We start from the raw sequence: 21,572 nt of genomic DNA, 5'->3' as shown, positions 1-21,572 counted from the left end.
TGTGCCAGATCCAGAGATAATATGGCGCCCAGGGTTACCCTCTTTGTGAATTTTAGGGAGCATGTAGAATGTGCCAGGTTTTGGGTTAGCTGGTATCAGGTCCAGAATTTGTTCTCTTGTGTGGATCGGGAGTGTTTTAATGATCCTGTTGAGTTCTCGCATGTATTTTTTAGTTGGATCCTCCTGCAGTTGGGTGTAGTACTTTGAATCAGAGAGTTGCCTGTGTGCTTCCCGCAGGTAGTCTGCAGGTAGATACACATACACACTCTTTCTTCACTTGCTTTCAGTTACCCTTTGACACCTGCAGCCATAAATCTCATCCACACGGGGGAAGGACCAGCACAGATAACATTCCAAGAGACACTGTTTTTAAGTAATCCTTTCATTGTAACATCGCCGGAAGAAGAGATCAGTGTATCTCGAAAGCTCGCACAAATAAAAGCATTTCGTTAGCCACAGAACGGTATCATCTATTTATTTTTTGATTATATATATATAAAAATGTAAATACAACTGTATGCTCATCTGCATGTCTTAGGCAGGTCTGCAACCCCGCCTATATATATATATAAGAAAATAAAGATTTTTTTTGTCACAGCATTTGTTTTAAGGGTTAAGTGCGGGTTAACCTTGCCAGACAGGGCTCCTATGGTACACTATTGCCTTGTGATTGCATTTACTGGTAAGTCAGGTGGGCTCACTACGTGGGCCGGTACAATTGTATGTGGTGCCCCACTCCCCCCACCCATCTCTCTCAATCTCCCTCACCCCTCTCTATTTCTGTTTAGAATGTTTATTTGTAATATATCTGCACGTGTCTATATATTCGTTCCCCTATAGTATGTGCACTCACCTGCATTAGTGTATCACTTACACTGTAGTAGAGTGTTTGGGACACACACTTATCACTATATAGTATATATAATAGCCGTCATTTTCTAACACTTTTAGTATTAGTATAAAAGAAAGAAACACAGCACACAACTCATAGTGTAATCAATATAATAAAATCAATAAAGTAAAAGTGGTTATATATGCACGTACAAAATATCTTATAAATCAGGCATCACATGAATTTTGGCCCATGTTACCAGCATGTATCGGCTTCACGACGGATTACACCAATGTCCTCTCGGGGTCAGTGGCTCTGATATCCTTCTGTACACCCGATATCCTGTTTCAGTCTCTCAGTCTGCCTCCTGTAGCTCCGTGGCTTTGCTTACTGCAGATCTCTCTCGGACGTACTTCCGGGTATGACGTCACTCAGATCTCGTCACTAGGGCTGTATTGAAGCTCCTGTGGTCCAAATCGGCATGTGAATATGATCGATCATGATATTCAAAGTCCAGTGCCAATAAACTTGCTGATGGGCTTATGTAGAAGGAGATACAGTATTGTACTCCTAAGATAAACGCAATTACACTGTCCGGGATTTTATTATATTGATTACACTATGAGTTGTGCGCTGTGTTTCTTTCTTTTATACTAGTCTCAAGGGATGTTGAGCCATCCAACCTTGTACAGCAGCAGACTCTTCATTTGGTTAAAGTTTTTTTTCATAATTATTCACCTTTCACTAAATAGATTGTTTATTTACAATCCTTAATCACAGTGTGGTGGGTTATAAGAAATAACCACTATATTTATTTATTTAATATCATTTAACAATTAGTAGCGCAATTTTTTTTTCACTTTTAGTATTAACTATTTGATTCCAGTCTGCCATCATCATACAGTATCCCCTGCCTTCTATATCAGAGTGAGTAATTTTTATGCTCACTCCTTCCCTCAAACCTGTCTTTTTTATTCAGTCCTTTCTAATTTCTCACTGAAAAGGACCTTTTTTAATTAGGATTTTATTTATATGGTTTGTCGGCATTGTGCAGGGTATTGATGTGTTTTTATGTTGTTACATTTATATATTTTTATTTATCATATTCATTTAAGTTTCAAGTTTCACTCCATGTCTTTATTCATTTACATATCACGACCTAGATTGTTTACAGCTGTTCTTACTGTTAGTGGCAATTACGGTGGCTATATTAACCCAGTTTAGCTACCACAATCTCATCCTTGAGAAAGTCACCTAGAGTGATGAAACGCGTTGGACGTCATCACGCAACAGCGCAGCGACGCGGGCACGTTTTGTGCGAACCTACCAGGAAGCAACCAGGATCATTTCTTCCTTTTCATCTGGGGATAGAGGCACCCGTCTTCATATATACATCGGTGCCGCTGCAAGGACTCAGATGCAGGAAGCCTCATCTCAAACTGAGGTCTGACACGTGGGAAGTGATTTTGTGCCACAGGAGGGAATTGATTTTTCAGCATCAGAACAACACCAGTTTCACCGGATCGCACGCTGAGGAGGTAAATTCCTTGTTTCAATAGATGTAACAGGTCTGTCACCAGCACACCCACATCACCATTGAGAAAGGACATTCTCTAGTGGGTGTTTACTGTTCCTTACTGGGCTATCATCAGCCATATGGACTGTCATTGACATTCACCACTGTTGGCCTTTTTACCCCATGATATCTTGCTTCCTTGCTCCACATCCCCTTCCATATGTCACTTGCTAATTGCTGCTATCTGCTTGTACTAGACATATTATTGCTTTTTTTTCCAAATTTTTTTATTAGGCGTTGATACATCACATTACAGGTATATTGGAGAACCATTCCCTCGACATACTGCCATAATAAGTATTTTTCTTTCCTTTTTTTTGTGATGAGGGGGGGGGGTTGACAGAGGGGAGGGGGCACTGAATATCCACCCGAGTGTGTGGTTGCCCACTCGGGCCCTTCAGTGTTCCCAGTGACTACTGTAGACTCCCGAAAAAGAGAAGAAAGAGTGGAGCGATGAGGGGGGCAGGGGGGAAGGGTGGTGAGGGGGGGGGGGAAAGAAGGGAAGGGGGGAAGGGTCCTGGGGTCTTCCCCATCCCCCAGGAGCGCCCTTCTCGTTATCCTTCCTAATTACCGGTATTGGAGAGAGGGGGGGGTGGTGTAGTGGCTATTTTTAGTGGGTCAGCCATGGTTCCCAAATGTTATAGAACCGCTCTGTTGAGTGATTGAGGAATGCTGTCAGCTTTTCCATTAGCATAACCTTGCTTACCCTCTTCCTAACCATTTGTATCGTGGGAGGGGAGATTTTCTTCCAAGAGAGCGCCACTGAGCATCTGGCTGCGGTTAGGATGAAGGAGATTAATTTCCATACTGGGTGGTCAATCTCATCAATTGGCCTGCCCAGTATGTAGGTCAGTGGATCTAGGGGGATTGTGAGGTCTGTGACCTCTTTTATTAGATTTTGAGTTGTGAGCCAATATTTCTGAATTTCTGGACATAGCCTCCAAAATATGGGCCATGTCTCCTCTGTGACCACAGCCTCTCCAGCATAGATCAGAGGCCAGAGGGTAGATTTGCTTCAGTCTTACTGGTGTGAGGTACCAGTGGAACATTATCTTGTGTAGCCGTGACCCCTGATTCACCCCAAAGAGCGGGAGGTGAAAGCTCTCCATGATGAACACGGACATCTGGGGGTAGACAAGGCTTTCGGACTAGTGAGAGATAGATTTTTTTGGCCAAAAATGAGAGAATCCGTGGAGCATCACTGTCGTAGGTGTGTGCGGTGTATCCAACGCAAGACTCTACCCACTAGAGCTGCCCCCATGGGCCATCTAAAGAGTACGGGACCTATGGATTTAGTCTGCATGGACTTCTTGTGTATCGAACCCGACACCCATGGTATAGGGAACGTGCTGGTCATCACTGATTATTATACCCGCTACGCCCAGGCCTTTCCGACCAAAGATCAAAAAGCTATTACGGTGTCTAATGTGCTCTGGGAGAAGTATTTCATGCATTATGGGCTACCTCAACGTCTGCACTCCGACCAGGGATGGGACTTTGAAAGTAAACTAATAAAAGAATTGCTGAACCTCTTGCACATTAAAAAGTCCCATACTACTCCTTACCACCCAGAAGGGGATGCTTTACCCGAACGTTTCAATCGCACTCTGCTGGACATCCTGGGCACACTAACAGGTGTAGAGAAGACTAAGTGGAGTCGCCATGTGGAAACTCTAGTCCATGCTTATAATTGCACCCGACACGAATCTACCGTGTTCTCGCCCTGCTTTCTTATGATTGGCCGTGAAGCCCGTCTGCCAGTGGATATCCAGTTAAGAGTCTCCACCGATGGGGTGCACAATTCCACCCATTTTCGCTACGTACAAAGATTGCAAGAGAATCTACAGAAGGCCTATGGGCAAGCCAAGAGATCCACCGAGAAACTGAATGCCGGGAACAAAAGGCGCTATGATCACAAAGTAAAACATAGAGACATTAAACCTGGTGATGCCGTACTGCTCCGCAACCTGGGAGTATCGGGAAAACATAAGTTGGCTGACCGTTGGCGGGAAGATGTGTACGAAGTAGTTTCTCAAATGCCTGGCCTTCCAGTCTACCAGATCAAAGACTCGGAGGGTCGGATAAAGACGTGGCATCGCAATCATCTGCTCCCTATTCCCCAAATAGAAGAAGGAGACTTAGAGTGGCCTACATCTCCCCTGAGTGGGGAACTGTCATCAGGACAGGAAAGTCTGGAAGATCCAAAGGAAGGAACCTCTCAAAGGGGCCTTCCGGCCGCGGGGGCATCTCCCGGAGGAGCTACAGGCAAAGAGCCCCTTGGCCCCATGACAGAGACACTGACTCCAGTGAGTCCGCCGCTAGATCCCCAGAGCCCGTGCTTTGTGCCACAAATAGACTTTACAGATATACCCAGCCCCTCAAGGGCCGAGTTGGAAATACCCAATGAGAATTGCTACTCTCCCAAAGAGGGATCGCAGAAGCCAAAGAGCTGGCCAACCTCTCACGAGGTTGGCTTATGATCAGTTCGGGGCACCCCATTATGAGGCTCAGCAGTGGGCTCGCAGCCAGGTTCAATCAGTGATTATCATGTTCAGTGAAATGTACAAGTTGATAGAGAAACCAATGTATTAGTGCTTTTCATTATATAACTGGTTGTGCTGTTATCATTGTCCAAGCGGGGACGTTGGAATCCACAGGGGGGAGGATGTGGCCGTGACCCCTAATTCACCCCAAAGAGAGGGATGTTGCGCTTGCAAAGAGTAGTTGCAAAAGCCCGCGAAGGAGGAGAGTGCATTTGGTGGGAGAAAGCAGTCCCTTGACCCAGCAGCCCTGCGGGGAGGGTCAGGTGAGAAAGTCTAGCCAATGGGCGGAGGAGGTGCCAGAGATATAGGCAGTGGTTGCACGCATGTGGAGTCAGAGCTGATTGGAGAGGAGAGGAGACGGAGAGTCTGTGAGGGGAGGTTGAACCGCCCCGGCGCAGGCCAGGTGCCCCAGGCCCAGTTAGCCCTGAGTCACCTCAGAGACAAGCTTTGCTAGGGATCGCCTTAGTGAGGTTCCTGTTCCCCTAGTAACTGTAAGCCTTGACCGGGACTATACTGTCGAGAGGGAGGTCTGGGCTCAGACCCCCACTGGTGTTGCCGGAGTCCGGGTGGGAGCGCCCCGGACCCTAGAGAGAGAGAGAGAGAAAGATAGATCGGTGTCGACGTATCGAGACCCTTTTTGAAGACTGTGGCAGTTCCGAGCACCGGAGTGCTCGGCAGGTATTTCATTAAGTGCACCAACGGTACCATTCATTCACTCGAGACACAGTGGCTGCGCAGTCACCCATACACACACATAGGGCCTGCTGTGAGCGGGAGGACTAATCCGTAAGGATCAGACACTGGGTTGGCTCACCCGGTGGCGGGTGTGGTAAGTATTGTTGGCGTCCGCCGTGGCGCATGTTGTGAGGTGTCCGCCGTGGCGCTAGATAATGTTGTCGTCCGTCGTGGCGTGCTATATAACGTATACATAGATATATATATAGGAATGTTATGGCATGTAATGTACTGTGAGTTTGGTTTGCAAGTAAAAGAGATTGGTTTTAGAACTTGGCTGTGTAAGTGTAATTCTTGCATATACGTCCTGCGAGGACCCACTCCCCCTTTGGCGGGAGCTGTCGCAGGTGGTGGCGCTGCACCCGTTATAAATATTGCGCGCACCCCAGGTTGTTATCGGCGTTGTTAGAACCGATCTTGCCACCCTGGGTCTTTTTCCTTGCCAAATAAATTTGAATATTCTATTTTGGATATCTTTCAATTCTGACCCCGGGACCCGGATCGAAAGTGTCTGGAAAAAATATAATAATCTCGGGAGTACATTCATTTTTACTGAGATCATTCTTCCGATCCAGGAAATTTGATATTCTTCCCACTTTTCCAAGTCCCTTCTAATTTTGTCAAAGAGAGGTGGATAGTTACATTGATATAGGGAACGGTAGTGCTTTGATACATTGACTCCCAAATTTTTTATGTATGAAGGGCTCCATCGGTAGTTGAAATTTAGCTTTAGTAATTGTATCTCTGATTCTGACAGATTGAGATTCAAAGCCTCTGATTTATCGCTATTAATTTTGTTGCCCGAGATCTTGCCGAAATCGGATAGCTCTTTTTGTAGGTTGGGGAGGGAGAGATGGGGGCGAGATAGTGTGAGGATAACGTCATCAGCGAACAGGGAAATTTTATAGTTAGTATTGCCAATTAATATGCCTTGGATGTCAGCATTGTCCCGTATTCTTGCCGCCAATGGTTCTATTGTCAGGGGGTTCTTTATCTCGAAGGCCTACCTCCTGGTAGTTTGACCATCGCTGAGGGGCTGATGTAAAGTGCTCTGACTCCCTCTAGAAATGTGCTGTTAAAGCCAAATCTCAGCATTGTGTGATCCAGAAATTGCCAATCTATTCTGTCAAACGCCTTCTCTGCATCGAGGCTTAATACGACTGCTTTGGAGTCTGTGATGCGGGCATGGTCAATTATATCTATGATTTTGCGTGTATTATCGGCAGCCTGACGGTTTTGGATGAATCCTACCTGGTCGATATTTATAAGTCATGGTAGAATTGGGTTTAGACGATTGGCGAGGATCTTGCTATACAGTTTCAGATCGTTATTCAATAGTGAGATAGGGCGGTAGCTACCACACTGTAGTGGGTCCCTGCCGTCCTTATATATTATAGATAAATTGGCGTTGGACATGGAGGGCGGGATTTGAGAACCGTCCATAAAGGAGTTGAATAATGTCAGGAGGTGGGTTGATAGAATCGGGAGGAATCGTTTGTAATAGGCATTGGAGAAACCGTCTGGGCCAGGAGCTTTAGAGATCTTAGACGCTTTTACTGCGTCTGTATACTCCTTTTTAGTTATTTTTGCGTTCAGTATTTTGTTTTCTTCTTCTGTAAGCTTAGGAAGTTGACACTTAGAGAGGTAATCATTAATTGTTCTAGAGTTTGTATCAGGTGATTTATCTCCCTGGGTTTTTAGGTTATAGAGTTCGTTATAATATGCCGTAAACTCCTCTGTGATTTTTTTATCACTATATATAGTCTCACCAGACCTACTCTTTATGGCTGTGATTTGCGATTTCTTCTGTACGCCTCTTAATTTACTGGACAGAAGTCTGTCAGCCTTATTACCCTTGTCGTAATATTTTTGGTTGGTCCAACGTAGTGATTTTTCTACGTCCTCTAGTTGTAATTTTTTAAGGTCCTCCCTGGCCGAAGTTAGTGTTTTGTATATTTTTTTAGATGGGTTGGTTTTATGTTGATGTTCTAGTTCTAAGATTTTGTCTGTCAAATCTCTAAGAGATTTTATTTTGTTTTTTTTCCTCTGATTGTTGCCTTATGGGCTTCCCACAGTACTACCGGGGAGGAGACCGACTCAGTATTATGGGTGAAGTATTCTTTGATTGCTCTTTTTATTTCTTTTTCGACCTTGGGATAGTTCAATAACGAGTCATTAAGTTTCCAATTGAAAGATCTGGATTTAACGAAAGGCGTTGAGAGGGTCACTATTATTGGGGCGTGATCCAACCATGTAATCGGGCCTATATTCGAGGATGTTGAGGCTTCTAGGATTGTTTTGATTGCGAAAAAGTAATCTATACGCGAGTAGGTCTGGTGAGGTGAGGAGAAAAAAGTATAATCTCTCTGGCCCCGATGCTGTGTTCTCAATATGTCTAACAAAGAGTATTCCTCCATGATTTCTTTAAACTTCTTCCCCAGTCTTTGAGAGGCTTTTGCGTGGGGTCGGTTTAGTAGGGTTGATTTATCTAGGGGGTATAGGGCCATGTTAAAGTCTCCGCCCACTACCATTGAGGACAGATAGCTCGGGTCAATCTTGTCCATTAGTGCTCCCAGGAATTCTGTCTGATTGTCATTGGGTGTGTATATGTTGATTAAGGCTATACGTGAACCAGCTAGCGAGCCGTATACCATCAGAAATCTACCCTCTGGGTCTGTGGTTGTTTTGATATGATTGAATGGTGTTCCCTAACGGATTAAAATTGCAACGCCTCTCTTTTTACTGTTAAACGATGAGAAATAACCCATGGGGAAGGCCTTACTGAATAATTTGGGCAGCTCCTGCGATGTAAAGTGTGTCTCTTGGAGAAATATAATGTCACCTTTAGACCTTTTCATCTTTTGAAGAGCTAATCTTCTTTTCTTGTTGGTGTTTAGGCCTTTCACGTTTAGTGATATTAGGTTTATTGGGGTTTGGCTAGCCATTAGAATGGGATTGTGTGGTTCCTCTTGGTCTGACTCCCTTCCCACTAGGGAGAGTGTATTGAGCCCTATGTGGGGCCGTGTTCTTTACGGGGGGAAGGTACTTCTTATTTAAGGGGTCTGAGTTGGCGCTCCAAGGGATAGGGGGGGGCAGGGGGGGAGGGGAGGGGTGCAGAGGAACCAGTTGGGACAGAACCGACTGGTGGAGGTAGTGTGAAAGGAGACCTAATAGTGGTCTCTCGTGGTCTTTACCGGTTGTACTGACCGGCATTTGGGCTTAAGGCCCAAAGGGAGGAATCTGTTGGTTCCTTGATGGAGGTGCAACAAAAGGGGGGAGGTCGCGGACTCTAAAGAACTTTATAGGTTATATCCTTCCTTAGGTAAGTGGTGGGGAGTGTAGTCTTGTTTCTCGGGGGGGGCATAGTAAATAGGTATCTGTTACGTTATGAATGGAAGGGGGGGACGGGGGGAGAGGGGTGGGAAGGAGGGGGAAGATGGGGAAGGTGCAAATTTATTCCCATTGCATTCTGATACATATCTGTCTTAGGTGGTGCTCCGTGATATTTGTGGGTTCAACAACCATTAACCCTTCTCAACATATATAACAATAAAACATTTTGAATTCTATTCCGACATGTTGCATGTTATGTGTTCCATGGTCTTATATGCTCTCTAACAACGATTTAGTATTGTGATTATGCTATCAGTCATTCAGTGTCATATGGTTTCTCAGGGTTTGTATACGGAGGGGGGGAAGGGAGGGAGGGGAAAGGGAGGGGGGGGGGAAAGGGAGGAGGGGGGGAAAGGGAGGGGAGGAAAAGGGAGGGGGGGAAAGGGAGGGTGGGATGAGGGAGTGGGGGAGGGAGGTGGAGAGGGAAGGACGGGGGTGGGGAACAGAGCGGGGAGTGACTTCAATCCCATGCATATTTTCACATTGAATGCTGACACTTTGCGCTTTTACCCTGACATCTTAAAACTTCTAGTGTCTTTGGTACATCGCTTGTGAAGCGGCTTTAAGAGATTTTGGAGGCCTCTACCTCGCGTCCAGAGGAAAATGGTAGGCCCAGTGTGGCTATATTGACATCTCTCTGAGGGCCTTACAACCGGTTAACATACGGCGCTATAACATAGACTCCACATACATTGCATGGTGTTATGATCGACGGAGCTATTGCATAAAGCTTATATCTCTGGTGTGTTTGTTTGGGACACAATCGCGGTGCTTTAGTTAGGGGTAGGGGTGGGGGGGGGTGAGTTGGGGGGGTGGATGGGGATAAGGGGGGGGAGGTGAGAGGGGGTGTGGATGGGGATAGTAGGGAGGAGGGGGGGGGAGGTTGTTGGGGGGGGTGCTTGCTTCTTCATGGTGTGATCTACTTGCTATGCTACCCAAAAACATTGCATCATAATAGCCTTTCGGCGGTGCTTCACATAGTCCAGGTACATTGCTTGCTACCACAGTCAGCTGGTTTGGAACTTATGTCCCGCATGTGTGCGTATAGGATGCGGAGCTTCGCAGCCTTGAACGCTGAGGAGTAGGGGTAAGGTGGAGGTAGGTTTGGATAATTGGGTTGTAGGTGGGTGTAGGGCGGTGTGAGGGGGGGGGGTATGAAGTGTGGGGGGGAGTGGGTGTGAGGGGTGGGGGGGAAGTGGGGGTGAGGGGGGGGCTTGGGGGGTGTGAGCTGTAGTTGTCCATCAGTTCAATGTAGTAACAGATCTTTATGCCGCTGGGGCCGTGATGGGGCCCTTAGGGTCAATCTCTCTCTTTGGAGGTCATGCCCACTCCGGGAGCTGGCTGGGGTGTACAGTTTCTGAGTCTGGGCTTCAGCTCTCTCTTGCCCCGAAACGGCTCGGGGACACAATCAGGGGGGGGTGCAGGGGGGGGAGAACGTACTCACAGTTATGGTGTTTTCTGCTTCGCATCCACCACTCCCCCCCCCCGCTCCCCCCACCAAGCAAAGCCCAGGCTTCTCCAGCCGTGGGGGCCTCTCTATCAACAAAACTGCAGCCCGGTAACCATTGGCCGTTAAAACAACTTGTGAGCACAACCAAAACGTGCTCTCCCTCCATGGGGGGCTGCCTCAGCTGCTGGGTCGCTTCTCCATATGGGGTTCCTTCAGGTTCGGTTCTTCCCCAGTTCCATGGTGGATTTCTTTCCAGGTTTCCGTGTCTGCACTCCCATAGGTTCAGTGATGTCTGCGGTGGATGGCGAGCAGCTTAGCAGGGTAAGTAACATGTAGATTAGGTGGTTCCTCAGCGTTTGCTTGTCGTCGGGTGTGCTGAGGTCCCTCTTCTTTCTTGCTCGGTAACATTATCTTCTGTTCCTTCTTGCTGTGTGGAGCCCCGCTGGTTTTCAGCAGTCCATTCGGCTGGGGGGGGTCAGACCCAGAGCTCACACGTAGGGGTCCATGTCCTCTGGGAACCGAATTGTTAGATACTTGCCATTGTGGTTTGCAGTGAGTTTGAACGGAAACCCCCAACGGTACCTGATATCATTCTCACGTAGGAAGGTAGTCAGGGGTTTCATTTCTTTTCTGCGGATCACGGTCGTCCTGGACAAGTCACTGAAGATTTGTAGCTGTTCCTCTTGGAAGGTAAGTGAGCCCTTTCCCCTGCACGCTACTAGTATGTTTTCCTTGGCGGTGTAGCTGTGCAGGCGCACAATGACATCCCGTCGCCTGTTAGGGTCTTTAGATCTGGGCCCCAGAGCCCTGTGGGCCCGATCTATTTCCAGGTGCCTGTCGTCTAGCGAGTCGCAGATTGTTTTGAATAACTCAGTCACATACGGGCAGAGGAGGCCAGCCAGAACCGTTTCAGGGATATTTCTGATGCGTAGATTTTGTCTCCTATCCCGGTTCTCCTGGTCCTCCAATCCGTCTTTGATCCGGTGCAGATCTTCTTTTAATCTGAAGATCTCTTCCTCTGCTCCGGTGTGGCGTAAGAGGGACTCCTCCATTTTATTTTCCAGGTGGTATTTTTTTCTGTCAGGCCGTTAATTTCTTGCGTTAGGTTGTGGAACGCCGAATTTATGTCTGTTTGCAGGGAGGTATATAGCTTTGCGTGCATGGTTGACATTAGCTCCTCCATGTACGCTATTGTGAGTGGTTCTTCAGGAACGGGGGTTCCCTTGGGGCCGGCCGTTTTGCTGTGCTCGGCCCGATCTCCACGTGCGCCGCCGCCATCTTGCTTTTCCAGCTGGGACCTGGGGCTTTTTTGTTGCGGGGAGAAATACTTTGATACCACTTGTGCCACGGTTTTCTCTGCTGCTTGGACATTCCTGGGCTATTACCCCGGCCGGGGAGCTGTAGATTAGCCTGGATTTTTGGGTGGAAGGGTTCTTATTATTGCTATTATTCAGGAGAGTCCGCAGAGCTCCCAGATTACACCTTCATGTCGGATGACGTCACCGGAAGCCTCCCATATTATTGCTTTTTAATCACACCAGTGTACTACTAGTCCTTTTGACTACTCTGGTCATTTAATAAAATTTACACATATTTATTTTTCAACCATACGGAACTGGCGCTTCTTTTTCTCCTGTTTTCTGTTATATATAGATATATATATCTATATATATATATATATATACAGTGGTTGAAAAATCACCAAAAAATCTACTCGCCACACAAAAAAAAATCTACTCGCCACCTAGTACCAAACGTGTGCTGCTTGGGCCAATATTTACTCGCCCGGGGGTTAAATCCACTCGCCCGGGGCGAGCAAATGTATAGGTTTGTCGAACACTGTATATATATATATATTTATATCTATCTATATATATATAGATATATGTATATATAGATATATATATATATATATATATATATATATATATATATATATAAAAAAGAAAAATAAGATTTTTTTTTGTCACAGCATTTGTTTTAAGGGTTAAGTGCGGGTTAACCTTGCCAGACAGGGCTCCTACGGTACACTATTGCTTTGTGATTGCATTTACTGGTAAGTCAGGTGGGCTCACTATGTGGGCCGGTACAATTGTATGTGGTGCCCCACTCCCCTCACCCATCTCTCTCACTCTCCCTCACCCCTCTCTATTTCTGTTTAGAATGTTTATTTGTAATATATCTGCACATGTGTCTATATATTCGTTCCCCTATAGTATGTGCACTCACCTGCATTAGGCCTTGGCCATGTTTACCGCTTGCTGGCGGAAGCGTGCTGACGCGCGCTCCCGCTCAGCACTGAGCCCCTATAGCCGCAATTAGAGCGGCTTTAGTAGGGGCTCACCTGCGTTTCCACGCGCTTGCAGAAGCGCAGGTCTTAGGGGAATTTAAAATTCCCCCGCTTGCCGGCGCGACAGGCCGGTCATGTGAGCGGTTCGCCCAATGAGGGCGAACCAGCTCTGTGACGTCACGGGCCCGCCCCCGGCCCGCCCCCTTACGGCGAGCAGGACAAGCAACCGCAAGGCCAGGGAAAGCACCCGCTTTCCCTGAGCCTCAGCGCGCATCAGCACGCCAGCGGTAAGCATGTCCAAGGCCTTAGTGTATCACTTACACTGTAGTAGAGTGTTTGTGACACACACTTATCACTATATAGTATATATGATAGCCGTCATTTTCTAACACTTTTAGTATTAGTATAAAAGAAAGAAACACAGCGCACAACTCATAGTGTAATCAATATAATAAAATCAATAAAGTAAAAGTGGTTATATATTCACGTACAAAATATCTTATAAATCAGGCATCACATGAATTTTGGCCCATGTTACCAGCACGTATCGGCTTCACGACGGATTACACCAATGTCCTCTCGGGGTCAGTGGCTCTGATATCCTTCTGTACACCCGATATCCTGTTTCAGTCTCTCAGTCTGCCTCCTGTAGCTCCGTGGCTTTGCTTACTGCAGATCTCTCTCGGATGTACTTCCGGGTATGACGTCACTCAGATCTCGTCACTAGGGCTGTATTGAAGCTCCTGAGGTCCAAATCGGCATGTGAATATGATCGATCGTGATATTCAAAGTCTAGTGCCAATAAACTTGCTGATGGGCTTTTGTAGAAGGAGATACAGTATTGTACTCCTAAGATAAACGCAATTACACTGTCCGGGATTTTATTATATTGATTACACTATGAGTTGTGCGCTGTGTTTCTTTCTTTTATACTAGTCTCAAGGGATGTTGAGCCATCCAACCTTGTACAGCAGCAGACTCTTCATTTGGTTAAAGTTTTTTTTTTTATAATTGTTCACCTTTCACTAAATAGATTGTTTATTTACAATCCTTAATCACAGTGTGGGGGGGTTATAAGAAATAACCACTATATTTATTTATTTATTTATTTATTTAATATCACTTAACAATTAGTAGCGCAATTTTTTTTTTCACTTTTAGTATTAACTATTTGATTCCAGTGTGCCATCATCATACAGTATCCCCTGCCTTCTATATCAGAGTGAGTAATTTTTATGCTCACTCCTTCCCTCAAACCTGTCTTTTTTATTCAGTCCTTTCAAATTTCTCACTGAAAAGGACCTCTTTTAATTAGGATTTTATTTATATGGTTTGTCGGCATTGTGCAGGGTATTGATGTGTTTTTATGTTGTTATATTTATATATTTTTATTTTTCATATTCATCTAAGTTTCAAGTTTCACTCCATGTCTTTATTCATTTACATATCACGACCTAGATTGTTTACAGCTGTTCTTGCTATTAGTGGCAATTACGGTGGCTATATTAACCCAGTTCAGCTACGACAATCTCATCCTTGAGAAAGTCACCTAGAGTGATGAAACGCGTTGGACGTCATCACGCAGCAGCGCAGCAATGCAGTGACGCAGGCACGTTTTGTGCGAAGCAACCAGGAAGCAACCAGGATCATTTGTTCCTTTACATCTGGGGATAGAGGCACCCATTTTCATATATACATCGGTGCCGCTGCAAGGACTCAGATGCAGGAAGCCCCATCTCAAACTGAGGTCTGACACGTGGGAAGTGATTTTGTGCCACAGGAGGGAATTGATTTTTCAGCATCAGAACAACACCAGTTTAACCGGATCGCACACTGAGGAGGTATATTCCTTGCTTCAATAGATGTATCAGGTCTGTCACCAGCACACCCACATCACCATTGAGAAGGGACATTCTCTAGTGGGTGTGTACTGTTCCTTACTGGGCTGTCATCAGCCATATGGACTGTCATTGACATTCACCACTGTTGGTCTTTTTCCCCCATGATATCTTGCTTACTTGCTCCACATCCCCTTCCATATGTCACTTGCTAATTGCTGCTATCTGCTTGTACTAGACATATTATTGCTTTTTAATCACACCAGTGTACTACTAGTCCTTTTGACTACTCTGGTCATTTAATAAAATTTACACATATTTATTTTTCAACCATATGGAACTGGAGCTTCTTTTTCTCCTGTTTTCTGTATGTAGATATATATATATATATATATATATATATATATATATATATATATATATATATATATATATATATATATATATATATCTCTCTCTCTCTATATATATATATATATATATCTATATATCTATATAGGAGAACTCTCGAAAGCTTGTCCTCTGACATAAATTGTTAGTCCAATAAAAAAGGTATCACCTAATACTGAAGAACTCATTTATTCTGCACTATCACAACTGGGCTAACATGGCTATTTTCTGCTATATATATATATATATATATATATATATATATATATATATATCTATCTATCTATCTATCTATCTATCTATCTATATCTATCTATATATATATATATATATATATATATATATATAGCAGAAAATAGCCGTGTTAGTCCAGTTGTGATAGTGCAGAATAAATGAGTTCTTCAGTATTAGGTGATACCTTTTTTATTGGACTAACAATTTATGTCAGAGGACAAGCTTTCGAGAGTTCTCCTCTCTTCTTCAGGTCAAGCAATACTGATATACAAAGGATTCAATGGCTGTGGGACATCACTTCTCACAACCAGATCATTCCATAAATTTTATGGCGGCCATGGCGGCCCTGTGTTTCACAATACACACTTTTTGGATATCATCTGTGCGGTGTGCTGTCTTTCTTGGTTATCAGGATCCCCTGGTCACCATACTACTATATGCAACATATGGGACAAGCATCTGCCTTCTCAACCAAACCGTGAGTGCAAATCTCCATATCATGACTCTATATATATATATATATGTATATGTATAAGAAAAATAAGATTTTTTTTGTCACAGCCTTTTTTTTAAGGGTTAAGTGCGGGTTAACCTTGCCAGACAGGGCTCCTATGGTACACGATTGCCTTGTGATTGCATTTACTGGTAAGTCAGATGGGCTCACTATGTGGGCCGGTACAATTGTATGTGGTGCCCCACTCCCCCAACCCATCTCTCTCACTCTCCCTCACTCCTCTCTCGCACTCCCCTATACCACTCTCTTTTACCCCTACACCCCCTACCCCTCTCTCACCTCCCTCCAACCCCCCTCTCACCCATGTCACCCCCGCCCTCTCTCTCTCTCTCTCTCTCACCCCCATCCCTCTCTCTCACCCCCAGCCTTTTCTCTCGCCCACCCCCTCTCTCTATCACTCCCCCCACCCCTAATTCTTCCCCAATCCCTCTCTCTCACTCACCCAATCGCTCTCTTTCACACCCCCTTCTCTCTCTATCTCTCACTCTCCCCACCTCTCTCGCTCTCTCACTTCCCCCACCCCACTCTCTCTCATTCCCCCTGCCCCCTCTCTCTCACTCCCCCACCACCTCTCACTCCCCTCAACCCCTCTCTTTCACTTGCTCATCCCTCCTCGCTCTAACCCCAGCCAGGGCCACAGACAGATTTCCTGGAGCCCAGGACTAGAGTAACTCCCGGGGCCCCCCTCCCATGTTGGCAGTCTTGCGAGCCACTCCCCCCCATTTCACACCTCACGAGTCCCCTTATTCCCATGTATTTATCTCCACTCCATCTCCATCCCTCTCTTTCTCACTCACCCCCTATCTCCTCTTACTCTAACTCTCCCCTCCTCCATTAATTACTCCAGTCAACCCCTCTCCCTGCTCTCATGTAGTTCTCTCCCTCCATCACACTCTTACTCCCTTTTCCTCACTCACTCTCTCCCTCCCTCACCACCTCTATTACACCCCCTGCCTCCTCTTCCCCCTCCATCAATTACCCCACTCACTCAATCGCCCCTCCTCCTACACACACACACACACACACACACACACACACACACACACACACACACACACACACACACACACACACACACACACACACACACACACACACACACACACACACACACACACACACACTCACTCCTCCACCCCTCTAACTCTCACTCCCCCCACCCCTCTCTTTCACCCTCCTTCACTCACATCCCTCACCCTCCTCCCTCACCCCTCCACCCCTCCTCCACTCCATCCTTTCCCCTTCTTGCTCCCCCACCACTCTTTCTTGCTCCCTTTTTATGTAAGGGTATGTCCATCCTGGGGGTGGCTGGAGTGATATCGTGGGCTCTATGGTCATGGAAAGTGGTACATATTTAACTCTGCTTCTCACTATATTGAATAGGAGGCTATGAGCTCTCAGTCGGGCCCATGATCAGTGCTCTCTGGACCTGTCCTATACTGTATGTTGTATTTTTGAAGCTGTAGCCCGTTCTCTAGTTTGTTTAAAAAAAAGATGACATACAGTTACAGTATATCATTAAACATTTAAATCATTTGTAAAATAAATCACATTTAAATCATTTTTAAAATAAATCACATTTTTGCCATTACATTTCACATTTATACTGAAATGATAATGAATTGAGAAAAAAAGAACATCTTAAAATGATAGTTCTGATAAGGCTGGGGAATGATGTACGGTACTATACAGGGGTGCGCAAACTATTGGCACTGCGCCCCATCTGCCTGCTCTCCTGGTATTCGTGCCCCCCTACCGTGATTTCTGACATCAAATGACACAGCGGGTCATGTGATGTCACGTGGCGATGGGTCATGTGATGTCACGTCACATGGTCCCGCTGCGTACGCGTCGCCACGCTTCTGAATCACGTTAAGTTGACAGTTACAGAGGCCTCACGCGATCTCCAGGCATTAAATTAAATGCCTTGAGGAAGAGAGCAGGGCCTCTGCAACTGCCCATGCACCCCCAGGAAAATTTCACACCCCCGGACAGGTGCGCCCCCCAGTTTGCGCACCCCTGCTATAGCAGATACACTCATCATTATCATAAATGTTATGATACAAAAGTTTATGTTTCCTCAAAAGGTTCTCAATTTTAACTTGTTGAAAGCCTTGAGGTGGAAAAAAAATACAGAACAGTAAAATCAAATGTAGATTGGTTGTTAGTTTCTTTCCTTGGGGAATTAACAGAAAATTTTATTTTTAAAACAGTGTAACATGGTAAATCCATTCTACCTGTCTCTCCTCCCTGTCACGTCAGTTTTAAGCAGTCTTGGCACTGACAGGTTAATTTGTTGGTTATTGAGCCCTTCTAAATGCTCCTCTCTGATGGACAGGAGTGTGGTTGTGACTCATGGCCTTTGTAAGCCTATCAGGGATGGTTTTGACCATGAGCCCGTCCCTTCTGGTTCCTGATGGGAGGGAGTTCCAAATTTAGTCAGTCCCAGTCTGGAGGAGGAAGGGACCAGTAAGGCTGTGAGTCTCTCCCATCGTTTATGAGCGTGCCCCCCACCCCAGTCCTTAGGGGCTGGGGTAACATCTGAATAAACCAGCAGAGGCCTACATTTGGAGGTGCTGCTGAGATTGGGGCAGGCTTTTAGGACTCTGCAGCAATGAGCATGATTCAAAGGGAATTTAAAGCAGCATAGGAACATTGTGCAGGAAGGGGCCAGGGCCCCTGATGGGATGTTACCAGGAATCTTTTAGTACCCACTACAAGTAAGACAGAAGGACTTTCTTCCTGAGGCAACCCCAGGGAGAAATGGACCCTTCTCATACTCTCATGTTAAAGGTTGGGGCCAGGGAAGTGTAAGAAACACCACCCTGGTTACCCATTCAGCAACTAGCACGTTGTATTGTGCTGTGGGGGAGGCACACCGGATGGAGATGCTTAAAGGTTGTGTGACCCCCATGTGGATGGTATTATAGGAGCGACCCCCGAGGGCATGTTACCGGGGAGTGTGATACTTTAGATCCTTGTGCTATCATTTTGAAAGGCTGGGGCTAGGTGATTGTCCGAACATGACCCTAGGCACCCATTCACCTAAATGGCGCAACGTACTATACCGTGGGGGAGTCGTACCGGATGGAGACGCTCACCGGTAGCATGACCCCCCACTTTCTTTTTTTCATGTTCTGTTCTGGGGGGTTTCCAGTTGGAAAATTATCCTGTAAGCGTGTACCCCCTCTCTGCATCAAGATCAGAGGAAAGTATGCTTGTTCAGGACTATGCTGTGGACTATAACAACTAATGTTGCAGTATGGAGTGTCTTAGAATGGCGGCCACCGCGTGGTGGTCTGTGCTGTGCAACAAAATTGCGCTCACTCCAAGAATCAGAAGACCGATTGGGCCGCAAGTTCTATTTTGCAAAAGTTTTCAAAATCAGTTGCATCCTCTTGGCGCCAAACGTTGGGTGCAGCCCCTTCTACTGACTGGCTCATCCTGAGTCAGGCCAGGATTCGAACCATACCCCCTGCCTCTGATTGCACCCAGGAGAGGAGGTAACCACCCTTTCAGCCAACCAGAGACTATCTCAAGAAAGGAGGAGCTCTCAATCTATACCTCTGGTCATTTGTGCTTTGAGCTGACTAGAGTGTGGAGCTGATACTTCATTATGGCTGCTTCTAAAGAGTCGCTTGATTTGGAAGTCTCCAATTATTCCCTCCCAGGTGGCTACCTGATGGTGAGGATCGGAGGCCAAGTCCATCTGCGGTGCCTATGCCCTCATTGTCGGTTGCCCAGAGGCGCTATCGGCCTAGAGGCGTGGTGCCAGCACTGTGGCACCTTCTATCTGCGGCCTGCCAGCCCTGTGTCTGCCATGGCAACCGTGCCTCAACCTTGAGCCCCTACACCAACTGGGGTGGCTCTGCAAAGCTATACTATCAAGGATGCTGTGGGCCCATGTGTCTGGAGTCTGATGTGTCTGGAGGTGCCAGTGGTCCGGTGCCACCTAAAGTTACCACCGTGGACCCTGCTGTGGGCCCATGGGCCCTGATGTCGATAGTCCCAGGACTGGGATCCAACATTGCTGTTCCGGAGGGTGAGTGGACTGCCCCAGGGGTGTCGGGTGTGTTTCCCCAGGTGACCGCAGAGCAGCAAGCTCCATTAGTATGGTCGTCCGGGTGACTGACTCGCCCCGGCATCGCGTCCTGGTAGAGGTCTCCCCATCCGTTGCTGTCCACGATGACATCAGCTTGGCAGGACCTGCGTAGAATAGCTCCCCTCTTACCTGCTGTCCCCAGTCCAGCTTCAGTCCAGATGTGTCCAGTAGAGAGGCTGTGGAGGTTACGGTCCATCCAAGGAGCTCCGTGATCTCAGATGACTTCAGCGCTCCGTCGGACCTGTTTGCGGAGGAATCCGGAGATGTCACATACCTGTCGGCTGGTGAGAGTCCAGCTCCTTCTGCTTTCCAGGGTCCGGTGGTGGCCTACCTGGAGGAGGGGCTGGGTGCGGCCTTGTCCGGTGCGCAGCGGGGTGACGAACTTCCAGTCCAACCGGATGTGACGTCATTGCTGGCGCTGGACTTGAGCTTGCTGAGGAGTGACGTCACCAAGATGGCATCCACTAAAGTTATGGAGCCGGCTGCACCACCGCCAGAGTCAGCAGCGGTGAGTGTGAGCTTGCTGTCAGAAGATGCACCCTGCTTTGTGGCCAAATGTGTGGTGAAAGGGTCCCCGCTACCATGCTATTGTCACCCCTGTGGGGCCGCAGCAAGCCCACCATACATGAACAGGTCATGGACTCTGCAATGCCCCAATCACCAGCCCTAGCACCCCATGTTTCACCCCATGTCACCCCCCACGCCAGCCCTGTGCAGGACATTGTGGACATTGTCTCAGCTTTTTCTGCACGTCACTTCCATTTTAGTGCTGTCACGGTACCTCAGTGTAAATGTGTCCCCTGATTTTTCCAACCGTGCCAGAGATTGGGTATGTTTGGGTTAAGGATTTTGAGGGACGGGCAATCAGGAAACCCGATCCCAAGTATTATAAATTGTTCCCCTGCTCTTATGCTAAAGAATTAGTCATTATCATCGCCATAGACAGTGGATGATTTCGATCCTGGGGACTGTAAGGATTATATGTTTATGTGTACCATTGATATGTCATCTGTATTATCTTTCAGGTTCCCGACTGACAGATGGTGCAATAAATTTGGTTCCATAGAATTTCACCCAGGGGAGAGTGTAACATGGTAAGTCCATTCTACCGTCTCTCCTCCCTGTCATGTCAGTCCTAAGCAGTCTGGGCAGTGACAGGTTAATCTGTGGGCTTTTGACCCCCCCTACATGCTCCTCTCTGATGGACAGGAGTGTGGTGGTGACTCGTTGCCTGTGTAAGCCTATCAGGGATAGGTATAGACAATGAGCCTGCCGATTCTGGTTCATGATGGGAGGGAGTGCCACATTTAGTCAGTCCAGGTCTGGAGGAGGAAGGGTCCAGTAGGGCTGGGTGTTTCTCCCATCAGGGATGAGCGTGCCCACTCCCAGTCCTTAGGGGCTGGGGGAACATCTGAATAAACCAACAAAGTCCCTGTAATACCTGGGTCAGAACCATCTATAGTCCTGGAGCCTCTAAGACTCTGCACCGCTGGCTATGGAACATCTAATGCAGTGACTGCAATAAAGATCCCTTGTTCATCATACCCCTGTCTAAGTGTCAGTCCCTGGGCAGGGGGGGAAGAAGTATGCAATAGTGGGGGGTGATCTCCGGACACCCTGAATCCCATTACGGCTGGAGTTGCTTAGCACCCTGAGAAGAAGCTCAGAGGAAGAA

This window comes from Ascaphus truei, chromosome 3, assembly GCF_040206685.1.
Source record: "Ascaphus truei isolate aAscTru1 chromosome 3, aAscTru1.hap1, whole genome shotgun sequence".
Lineage (NCBI taxonomy): Eukaryota > Metazoa > Chordata > Amphibia > Anura > Ascaphidae > Ascaphus > Ascaphus truei.
This window is presented reverse-complemented; position numbering follows the sequence as displayed.